Source organism: Nylanderia fulva, unplaced genomic scaffold (genome assembly GCF_048542155.1).
Source record: "Nylanderia fulva isolate GAGA-0341 unplaced genomic scaffold, ASM4854215v1 Scaffold4, whole genome shotgun sequence".
In the NCBI taxonomy this organism is placed as follows: Eukaryota; Metazoa; Arthropoda; class Insecta; order Hymenoptera; family Formicidae; genus Nylanderia; species Nylanderia fulva.
This window is the reverse complement of record NW_028190476.1, coordinates 7873738-7886445: the sequence shown is the minus strand read 5'-3', so window position 1 is coordinate 7886445 and position 12708 is coordinate 7873738. Positions and strand designations below refer to the sequence as shown.

The 12708-nt window shown below is 27.7% G+C and overlaps 1 protein-coding gene across 1 annotated transcript in view; it reads left to right on the top strand.

Annotated features, from left to right (window-relative positions):
* The first annotated feature begins 390 nt into the window (after window positions 1–390).
* The window catches only part of LOC114941548 (fatty acyl-CoA reductase 1), a 34211-nt gene continuing 21893 nt past the window's right edge, over window positions 391–12708 (top strand). The window contains exon 1 of the mRNA XM_029316566.2: window positions 391–591. The gene's annotated coding sequence lies outside the window, so the exon portion shown is untranslated. The remainder of the gene's footprint in view (window positions 592–12708) is intronic.

The following is a 12708-nucleotide window of genomic DNA, read 5'->3' as shown; positions in this document are numbered from 1 at the left end:
ATTATTAAATTAAAAATTTTTAAATTTATAATATGACATTTCAATTTGATTAATATATAGAAATATTTTTAAAAATTAATTTTTGAATGTAACTTATTAAATTTAATATCTTAACTTTTGCGTTTTGTTTGTGCAGATTTTAACTAAATTAACTTTTATAAGCCATTAATTTCAACTTAGTTTAGAAAAAATTAGTTTAAACTTATCCCTAAAAACGGCTTGCATATAATTGAAAGCAATAGAAATAAAGAGAGAATAAGTATCTCGAGAAAGAGAGAGAGAGAGAGAGAGAGAGAGAGAGAAAGAGAGAGAGAGAGAGAGAGAGCGTGCGAAATGACATGACGAGATGCGCAGAATTGAAGCGAGCTCACCCGCGCGCAGAGCGGTCGGCCGCAGGCAGTTGGCCGCCCTGAAAGGGTATCTGGCAGTTCGGCCGAAGATGGCGGACTCGGTTGGCACGCGAGGGGCAGTAACTGAAAAACGGCGAGTACACGAAAAATCGGCAATTCTGTGTTAAAGCGGTGCTGTCAGCGACAGCCCGGTTTCGGCGTGCATATCAATAGGGCAAGAGTGGACCCGCGATCGGTTGAGGTAAGGTTCGACATTGATTTTCCACGCGAAAAGAGCGAGAAACGGATGCGGAAAGCGGCTCCGTTCTCGCGCGGCCCCCGCCGCCGCCGCCAGCAGCCGCTCTCTGCGCTGCGGCCGCGCCTACTTTGTCATCGACTACTTCGCACGGACTCCCCCTGTGCTCCCCTTATATACGTATGTATGTATATTCTCCGCGCGCGTCTTCCGGGCCATGCATATTTTTTCGCGCCGGAGAATGTCTATCGCCTCTGTTCTCGACCTTGGCTTCGCGTCCAAATACAAACCCCTTTTTTCTTATCGAGCGGGAGAGGAACTCATTCTTATCCCGGAACACATCACCGCTCTGGTGGCGGCTCGACGGGGTGGTCCGCTTTAAAAAGATCGACCGAAGTGCGAATTCTCTCACCTATTGTACGATATGCATCCCTTAAGCGGCTGAAAGTTTGGAGTTTGTGTATACGTTCGTTTACCCTTATTATTGGATATTACGGACAGCGAGTCTATAATGAGTCTCCGAGCCGGGCAGGGCCGCCTCCTAACAATAAGTCGCGCCGAAATCGGAACGTATCCTCTAGCCTCGCCCTAGCTCGGCCTACGTCGTCTTCTCTATCATATTTTCCTTTTTATCTCCTTATTCCTAGAATTCATCTCCTAGAATCGATTGTTCCAACTTGATAAGTTTTATCCGACAGGTGTAGCATCCCAGATAGCACCATGTCCAAAATTGGTGCATAAGATGTCTTTAGGATATATATCATATCATAAGATTTTTTAATGATGTCTTATGTACTAATTTTGGACATAGTGCTATCTGGGATATCTTCGTCTTCTCTATCATATTTTGTTTTTATTCTCCTATTTCTCCTAGAACCGATTGTTCCAACTTGGTAAGTTTTATCTGACAGGTGTAGCATCCCAGATAGCACCATGTTCAAAATTGGTGCATAAGACATCTTTAAGATGTCTTTAGGATATATATCATATCATAAGATTTCTCAAAGATTTTTTAATGATGTCTTATGTACTAATTTTGAACATAGTGCTATCTGGGATATCTTTGTCTTCTCTATCATATTTTGTTTTTATTCTCCTATTTCTCCTAGAACCGATTGTTCCAACTTGGTAAGTTTTATCTGACAGGTGTAGCATCCCAGATAGCACCATGTCCAAAATTGGTGCATAAGACATCTTTAAGATGTCTTTAGGATGTATATCATATCATAAGATTTCTCAAAGATTTTTGATTGATGTCTTATGCACTAATTTTGGACATAGTGCTATCTAGGATATCTTCGTCTTCTCTATCATATTTTTTTTTTATTCTCCTATTTCTCCTAGAACCGATTGTTCCAACTTGGTAAGTTTTATCCGACAGGTGTAGCATCCCAGATAGCACTATGTCCCAAAATTGGTGCATAAGACATTTTTGAGATGTTTTTAAGATGTCTTTATGGGATATCATAATTTAAGATTTCTGAAAGATGTTTTAAAGATTTTTTAATGATGTCTTATGCTATCTGGGATATTTTCGTCTACTCTATCATATTTTCTTTTTTGTTCTTTTATTTCTCCTAGAACCGATTGTTCCAACTTGGTAAGTTTTATCCAGATAACATCCTAGATAGCACCATATTAAAAATTGGTGCATAAAACATATTTTTAAGATATTTTTAAGATGTCTTGGGATAAGATTACTTAAGGATGTCTTAAAGATTTTTTAATGATATCTGGAATTAATGATTTTGGGATATCTTCGTCTCTTTTTGGGCCGATTTTTCCAACTCTTGATCAGTTTTAGCCAACAGGTAGCATATCTTTGTCTCTTTTTGAATAAGTTCTAAAAAAGAGACAAAGATATGCTACCTGTCGGATAAAACTTACCAAGAAGTTGGAACAACTGGTCTTTTTTAGAATTTATCTGAACTTATCAAGGATAGAATTTACCAAGAAGTCGGAAAAATCAACTCCTATATAAGTTCTAAAAAAAAGAAGACAAAGATGTGCTATCTGTCGCGTAAAACTTACCAAGAAGTTGGAACAACTGGTCCTTTTTAGAATTTATCTGAATTTATCAAGTTGTAAAATTTACCAAAAAATCAGCTCCTATAGACAGGCAAAACATAAATTGCGGTTTGGATTTGACAATTCCGACTACTTCAATGCGGCACAAATAAATACACACTGGGGGAACTTGTTTTCCTCATTCCTTATTACATTATTGACTTGTTCGATCTGTTGAAGATGGCCCAAAGGAAGGATCGAAATAAAAGTTCGAATAATAAATAAAGGAGATTTTAAAACAAGTTTGTTATTCTTATATTAGCTCGTCTCATGAATTTGCATATTTATAATATATATCAGAGGTATTTATATTTCTCATAATAGACAAAACTTTTTATTGTTTTGATTCGACAAATCGACTTATTTCAACGCGATACAACTAGATACTTTGTTTTCTCATTTATTTGAATTAATATTGACTTGTTTTTCGATTCGTCAAAGATGGTTCAAAGGAAGAATCGAAAAGGTTCAAATTAAATTAAGGAAATATATACACAGTTGAAAAATATCTGTTAAATTTAACAAATATCATACGTCCCAAACGGTCCACAGAAATTTTTGTGTTAATTTAACATATTATAGATATATTAAATGGAGACACACAAATACTGCGTTAATATTTTAACACAAAATAAATGCAAACTTTAAGTAATTTAAAATTTGTGTAAAATTAACATAATTTTAATGTAAAAATAAAAATATGTTAATTTTAGATTTTATCATCTCCACACACTTATAAAATAATATTATTATACTTATATTAGTTATTAATATACTCAGTATATTAATTTATAATATTTTATTATAAAATAAAAAATCAACATTTTTATCTTTAAATATTAACAGATTTTTTTAAATATTGTCACTAATAAAACAGTATATATTTATTGTGTAAAATTAAAAATAGATGCACAGTGTGTTATTTTTACATCTTTTTTCAGTTGTTTTAATATTTTAACATTCAAGTTCAATTGACATAAATCAATATGTTAAAAATTAATACATAAATATGTTAAATATTTATTGTAAAATATGTTAAATATTTAATTTAACAAAAATTTTTATGGGGACCGTTTTTACCATACAGCACAAAAAATTTTTTAAATCTTTTAAAAATATTTCTTAAAAGATAAAATAATTGTCGAAAATATTTTTAAAATGTTTCTATGTCCACTTTTTTACGTTTAAAAATATTTTTGAATATAGATTATAAACTAATATTTCAAAAATATGTATCAAATATTTAAGCGATAAAGAAGAACATTTTTTAAAATATTTTTAAAAGTTTTTTAAAATATTCTAAAAAATGTTATCGCTAAAAATTTTTAAATTATTTTAAAATATTCCTAAAACTATTTTAACATGTTTTTATATGCAATATTTTATAGAAATATTTAGAAACATTTTTTGAAAACATTCATAATATTTTGTGCTGTATGGGTAACGAGAATAAGACACAAATTTTCCTACTGTGTATATAGTATATCGACCACACATGGTTCCTTTTTTCAATCACGTAATATTCCCCAATTGCGGAGATGGTAAGAGTTAAACGGTGTCATCTACACTTGGCGAGCCGTTCATTCTTCTTCTAACAAGTAACGCTATCCAAGTGCCACTCGCCGATTTTGATATACTTAGAATATGTTGTAGTCTAGGTCAAAATAAGAGACACGTATTTTTTTATATGTGCCCATACGGCCGTTAAAGTGGTGAAAACCCTCTTGAAGAAAAATAGGATTTTATCTTTCTGAGCAAATATCGTCGAAACAGTAGGAGGTATAAAAAAAATTTTCAAACAAAATTTTTATGGTTTCTGATGTACTTTAAAATTGTGCAATCAAATTTTTCAAAAATTTTATATTTTTCGAAATCCTTCTCCTCCCTCTCAATTTTTGAAAATTAAAAAATTTTGTTTATAGTATAACTTATAGTATATTTAACAACAAATTCAACCATATATGATAAAGTTGTATTTCGAAGTCGCAGTATTCAGAAATACGTTTGAACTTCTGTATACCGCTATACACGCGCTCTGTTCGCCTTATGACTCTTGCTATTCATGGCGATAGTTTTGTTTGTAATTTCACAGAGACTACCATAAAAAACGGGCTCTTGAAGGATTTAATTGAAAAAATAAGTCAAGTTCTTGCTCTTTGCCGAACCCAGGAATAACCAACGTGGAGGTGGCGAGAAACTATTCCCTTTTGTTTTTGTTTTTTTTTTTGTTTTTTACTTTTTAAAACTATTTTGTTATTTTAAATTTTTTAGTTTTTTGTTGCATTATTTTTGATATTCAGTGCAATAATGAGGAAAATTTGTATTATCCATCGCAAAAAAGTGCTGCATACACATAAACTTTGTGCACCAAGCGCATCTGACTATTGCAATATCATTGCAAAATTTACAGCATGTATCACAATTTTTAAAGCAATAATTTACAGGAGTAAATAATAATTTACATGCTGTAAATTTTGTCATGATATTGCAATAATCAGATGCGCTTGGTGCGCAAAGTGTATGCAGCACTTTTTTGCGATGGATAATACAAATTCTCCTCATTATTGCACTGAATATCAAAAATAATGCAACAAAAAACTAAAAAATATAAAATAACAAAATAGTTTTAAAAAGTAGAAAACAAAAAAAAAAAAACAAAAGAGAATAGTTTCTCGCCACCTCCACGTTGGTTATTCTCGGGTTCGGCAGAGAGCGAGAACTTGACTTATTTTTTCAATTAAATCCTTCAAGAGCCCGTCTTTTATGGTAGTCTCTGTGAAATTACAAACAAAACTATCGCCATGAATAGCAAGAGTCATAAGGCGGACAGAGCGCATGTATAGCGGTATACAGAAGTTCAAACGTATTTCTGAATACTGCGACTTCGAAATACAACTTTATCATATATGGTTGAATTTGTTGTTAAATATACTATAAGTTATACTATAAACAAAATTTTTTAATTTTCAAAAATTGTGAGTGGAGAGGAGGATTTCGAGAAATATAAAATTTTTGAAAAATTTGATTGCACAGTTTTAAAGTACATCAGAAACCATAAAAATTTTGTTTGAAAATTTTTTTTATACCTCCTACTGTTTCGACGATATTTGCTCAGAAAGATAAAAACCTATTTTTCTTCAAGAGGGTTTTCACCACTTTAACGGCCGTATGGGCACATATAAAAAAATACGTGTCTCTTATTTTGACCTAGACTACAACATATTCTAAGTATATCAAAATCGGCGAGTGGCACTTGGGTAGTGTTACTTGTAAGTTGTACTCCCGATGTACTTACAATTACTCGCAATTGTTGTGATTAAGCACATACAAAGTCTTTTTATCTCGAGCCAGTAAGTCTGCAGAGAAAGCCTGATCGATATACACACTGCGTCACTTCTACATTACTTTCCCATGCCGAAATCTTGAGACTCGACTTGCATTTTTAGGAAAAATTTCCGTCTTAATTTGTATGTTTACATTAACGAATCAGTTGACATGACATTTTAGCAGATGAGATTTTTCGAGATGATGAGCGACAGCTTCAATTTAATATCTATCTAATAACAGACTCAATATTTTGTATAATAATCTTAAAGTTTAGACCAAACAAAAAACAAAAAAAAAATAAATAAAATCCACAGGAAAATTTTATTTCTCTGAAATAGAGGATTTTACTCAATTTTCTTACATTTTATTTAAAAATAAAACAAAATGAAATATATGACAGATGATAATTTTTTTTATAGATTGCACGTAAATTATTAAATTATTAGAAATGCTGGTATACTTCTAATAATTTATTAGCTCTATAATCATAAAAATATTGTGTGGTTTACTTTACATACTTTACAATAGATAAATCGGCCATAAGCTTAATTTACAATAAATCAACAATTCTAAGTATGTTCAAATTATATATATAGAGTGATGCATACTACATTACTAATTATAATATATTGATATATATTTTTCATTCTACTATTCATATATAATTTAAAACTCTCATAAGCTTATTTTAACTTTTTGCATCATATTAAAATTTGCATCAGCCTTAGAAATTTTTGCATACACTTGTCGTGAATCATACGATTACATACATATATCGTGCACTCTGCAATCTATTCTATGCGCTTTGCATGTTATGAAAGAGAGAGAGAGAGAGAGAGAGAGAGAGAGAGAGAGAGAGTTCTCTATTCTTCTCAACAGTACAACCTACCTACGAAATAAATGAGGAAAAAATGATATAATGCAGGATGTATTTTGGAATTATAAATTAATAGTTGTATAACAGAGAAGCCATAAAATATATAAATTTTAATGAACATATAATAAAACCGTAAACTCTTTGGATACTTATCATTTATCATCGCATTTTTTTCAATAAATAATTTATTTTTCGTATAATATTTACATACACAGAAAAAACAGTATCCTTGAGAGAACGCAAATATGCCTTGATTCAAATATATTTTATCCTTATAATAGCGCCAAATATAAATAATTTTAGATAAAGGATAATTTATCCTTAAAACAAAGTGCAAAATATTCTTGGTTGAAGCTGAAATTTACTTATAAATAATGCAAGGGCAAATGACAAGTGTGCATTGGATATAAGCGGTACTTTCAAATATATATAATAATTCTTAGTTCAAATGTGACTAAGTTTGTTTTTACCATATCCGATTTTTAAAACAAGAATATATCTTAAGGATAAAGTATACTTTACACAAATTTATTTATTATTAAGGTAAATGAAAATTTGTGATTACAAAGAACATTCTATGCTTAAATCAATCAAATAGCGTTCAAGAATAAAAATATACTTGAATCAAGGATTCCTTTTTTTCTGTGAATATATAAAATCTTTTGCGTCAAAGTTTTATAAAAAAAATGTTACATATGTATATGCATATTACAAATGATATATATGTTTATTAGAATCTTCGCGTAATTACTAATCGATTTATTATTAATATATGTATAAAATTTTTTGCGTCAAGATTTTATAAAAAAATGCTACATATATACATATTACAAATGTTATATGTGCATATTACAATCATCGCGTAATTACTCTACGTAATCGATTTATTATCACAGAAAAAACAGTATCCTTGAAAAAATGCAAATATGCCTTGACTCAAGTATATTTTATCCTTATAATAGCGCCAAATATAAATAATTTTAGATAAAGGATAATTTATCCTTAAAACAAAGTGCAAAATATTCTTGGTTGAAGCTGAAATTTACTTATAAGTATTACAAGGACAAGTGAGCATCGGATATAAGCGATACTTTCAAATATATAATTCTTAATTCAAATGTGACTAAGTTTGTTTTTACTATATAATGATTTTTAAAACAAGAATATATTTTAAGAATAAAATATACTTCACACAAACTTATTTATTATTAAGGCAAATGAAAATTTATAATTACAAAGAACATTCTATGCTTAAATCAATCAAATAGCGTTCAAGAATAAAAATATACTTGAATCAAGGATTTCTTTCTTTCTATGATTAATTAATTATAAATTCGTAATTATCGCAAAACTCTTACAAGCAAAAACATTTAGACAATAAATAGATTAAAATCTAAACTAAAAAAATAGCTGACAATTTGACATTAAAAAATTACTTCTCAATGTTAATGATAAATACACATTTTTTTCTCACAGAAAATGCGCATTCTGTTTTTCTTTTTTGAAAAAAACGTTCAACGATTTTGTTTTTTATAATATTGTTAGAAGTTATTTATATTCAAAAATAAAATTACAATAATTAAATATTAATCACAAAATTACAATAATTAATTATTAATATAAACATTAATCAATGCTGAATTATTTTAGAATATATAAGCACGTGTTTGTGTTGTCTACTAGCTGTTTTATCGCGAGAGTTAACAGTTTCACAGTTTATGAAAATAAAATTAAACAAAATTATTACGTAAAATTGGAATGGCGCGTATTGTCTAGTATAATTGCCATATATATTGTATTTTTTAAATTGAAATCTGCTTTTAAATTTGATAATTAAATCAAGATAAATTATCTAGTAATTTAGTAAACGTGAAAAATATTTTATCCGTAAATTTCTATCTTCCTTTTATTTAAATATTTCATATATGTCAATCTATTATCTCATATAATTTAATAATTATTTTTACTTAAATAAATACATTCCAAATATCAATCAAAAATTGAGTAGAGAAAAAAATGAATACAAATGTCACTTTTTCAAAATTATTCTTTATTCTTTTTTCTTTATATTATTTTAATTAATTTTTTTCATTATAATAGAGATATAAAATCAGTATAAAAATACATCTGAGAGATAGCATTGTTGCCTTTAATTGCTATCCGATTTAATGTAAATAATTAAAATTTTTATTATTGTAATTTTGTTTTTCTTATAATTTTATTTTTAAATAACATCGAGGAAAAGCGACAGCAGTGTCAGTAACCTCTTTTTTTAGAAAATGAGGAATAATAATGAATTCCCAACTTTCAACTGTCAAACTATGAAATTAATCTTTCCAAAATTGTTAAACTGTCATGATGCAATACCTAGTTGACTTGGAAATAACTATCTTCAGATGTGTTTAAAACATCTTGTGTGTGTGTGTGATGACGTATGTTCATTTACGAAAAATTATTCTGTAGGATATATTGAAATAAAAATAGCCTATAGTTAAAATATGCGCTAAAAATATATCTGTTCCGTCACACAGTTATTGATTTTCTAAATTCTTAAGATATCAGCCAATCTGTGTAATTGTACATTATCATTATCTTATCTATTAGAAAAACAATTAATTTAGACACTTACATCTCTGAACATTATTTGTTTCTTTTAGTAAGTTTTCTCTGAATTAATGTAAAATAAATATCTTAAATGAATAACAATATATCATAAACAATTTTTATAATAATAAATTAAAAAAGCTCTAATAAAGCTCTAATAATCAAAATTAAAATAAGCTCTAATAATAATTAAAATTCATATTTATATTAGAAATAATCAAGATTCATATTGGAAAAATTAATATCATCTAATATTATTTGCAAAATTTAAAAAAATATATATGCAAAGTATCCAAAAATATTGAATGTCTTTTCAAAAACAAATTGTTTGAATTCGGAAACAAGTTTTCAAATTCAGTGAAAATGTCAGTAAAAGGTCAGATTTTTTTTACAAATTTTTGCACCATATATCTTTGTAATTAAACCTTAAATAAAAATTGTATTAAAAAGTAAGTTTCACATGAAATTAATCAAAGAACTGTAGTTTTATTTGAAAAAAATCACTTTTTTACAATCGTTCATAATTTAAAAATTTTATTGATATCTTAACATTTTTATTGGGAAAAAAATCTTCTCCAATTGGCCATAAAATCTAATATATCTGTAATTATTTATAATATAAATTTTTCTTATTGATGTGCTTATTTAAAAAAAAAAAGAAAAATCTAAATAAACAAAATAGTAAATAAAAACATATATAGGACTTATTACAAATCTAATAGTGTGCACAAGTGACATTTAAAAAAGAATATATGACGTTAGCGTGATTTTATGTAACACAAATTAATGTGTTAAGAATTTAATTATGGTGTCTTAATACAATAAAATTCTAGTGGCCGTATTCTCAGCACAACGCCAACGTTTGCATAACGCGGGTTTAGTAACGTCTAGAATACAAAAATTATGAAGCATGCGTGTCAAATCTTTAACACGAATGTTAAAAAGTTACAAAATATATCTGCTAACCATAATCATACATCAAACGTAACAGATGCATACACTCTATTGAATTATGATGGTATATCAACAGAGAAGAAGTGTATGAATTTTTCTCGAATTATATGAAAAAAAAAAAAGAAAAGCAATGTACTATTTGCATATTTAATTTGCGATTACTGCTCATTATCATTATAGTGTTCCCTTGAATAAATCTATCACTAGTAACACTAATTAATCACTTATTTTGAGTACTTAAAATACTGATATATAGTAATTTAAGTACTCGAAATAAGTGATTAAGTACGCGAAGTGATAAATTGGCGCGCGCGCGCGCGCGTTACTAGTGATAAATTTCTATAAGGGAATTTAATATAATTAAAATAGATAAAGGCAAATATACTCTTTGTTCCTAGTTAATAAATATACTAAATCTTGATTAACTATTATATGGTAATTCAGTTGTTAAAGCACTTATTTCTGTTTCTCACATGTATATAAATTTGTAATTTAAGGCCTAGGCTTCTTGATGCTCGCCGCCATGTTAGATTGTGACGTCAGAGGCGAGAAAGCATGCGCTGAAAATTTTTGCATATCATTCTTAGATAAAAAATATTTTGACGAAGCACAACTTCAGATGGTTTTAACACACACTTTTAAAATACTTTAAAAACTATTTTTTTTCCTTGACAGTCAATCAACAACCGTAAAATTGAAACTTCAGACTTTAATTTCATAGTCATTTTACAACTGTTGATTGATGGTAACGAGAAAAGGATTTTTGAAGGATTTAAAAAATATGATAATAACATTTGAAGTTGTGTTTCAAAATATCTTTTTATCTAAAAATAGCATGCAAAAATTTTCAACGTGTACTTTCTCGTTTCTGACGTCACAATTTGACATGGTCACGGTGAGGACTCGGAAGACTTAATTTGCACAATTTGTAACTGTATTTCTTCGTAAAATTGAATTAATGATACTAATATATTTCACAAATTTATTATTTAATTATATCGCAACTATGCTGCATAATAATAATTTGAATAAACTATCATTCAGTTATTACTATACATTACTGACAATAGTTAAAAATTAAATTAAAAAGTTAATAACTTTAGTTATTTTTAATTTAAGCTAGTTTATTTTTAAACTTATTAATTTTTTCTAAGTTAAAAATTTGTGTTCATCTCTAATAAATGCCATTATTTTTTTATAAAATTTTAATTTAACAATTAAACTTTTAATAACAATTAAATTTTAATAAAAGCATTATTCTATAATGTATATCATTCTTACAAGAATTATGAAATAAATAAAGTGCTATTAGTTTTAATTTTTTCATAATTCTAATTACAAAGAAAAAATACATTCTATATAAAAAAAAATTTTTTTGTTATTTCCTTATTTATTTTACATAAATTTTAAAAATTCACAAATAAAATATTAAATTTATGAATTTTAAAGTTATGACATTTTTTTAATATAATATAAATAATATCTTTTTAAAAATTAACTTTTAATTTAACATAAGTTAATTTTACCTTAACTAAATTTCTAACGTAACTAAAATAATTTTATAAGCTATTAACTTTAACTTAACTTACAATAAGGAACGTTCGGCAAAATTCAAAAAATCTAAAACTTAACATAATTTTAGAGTAATTAGAGGTCTTAATAACAAAATCATTTTTATTGGTGCTAAAAAATTGGATTTAGAGATGCAACCAACTGCTAGAAAAACATCAAAACAAATAGAAATATAAAAGATTTCAGTGATTAAACAAAAAGTTTTATGGCTTATTCAAATGTACTTTACAATGGCGTACTTGGATTTTTAAAAAATGATAAAATTTTTCAAAATATCCTCACCACTCAATATTTTTTAAATATTTTGGAAAAAAAAATGTAAACTCGCCTTCGGCTCGTGCGTCCATCCTCCGCACTCGTGACCATTTGTCAACTTTCCGCACTTGATACACAATATACAATTTTATAATAAAAACGCATGCTTACTATATTTATTTCCTATCATACTAACATCTTTTTTTTTCTTTTTTGTTCATAAGTTCTCGCAATACATATTAAAAATATGCTAAATATTAATAATATTTACAGTCTAGTTATATAAATAATATTTCTAAATTACATACATTATATTATATCATAATAATATAAATATATAGAATAAACATCTTGTAATATTGGAATAATATTATTAGAGAACTTATGAACAAAAAAGAAAAAAAGGATAAGTCAATATGAGACAGGAAATAAATAGTAAGCGTGCGTCTTTATTATAAAAATATTAT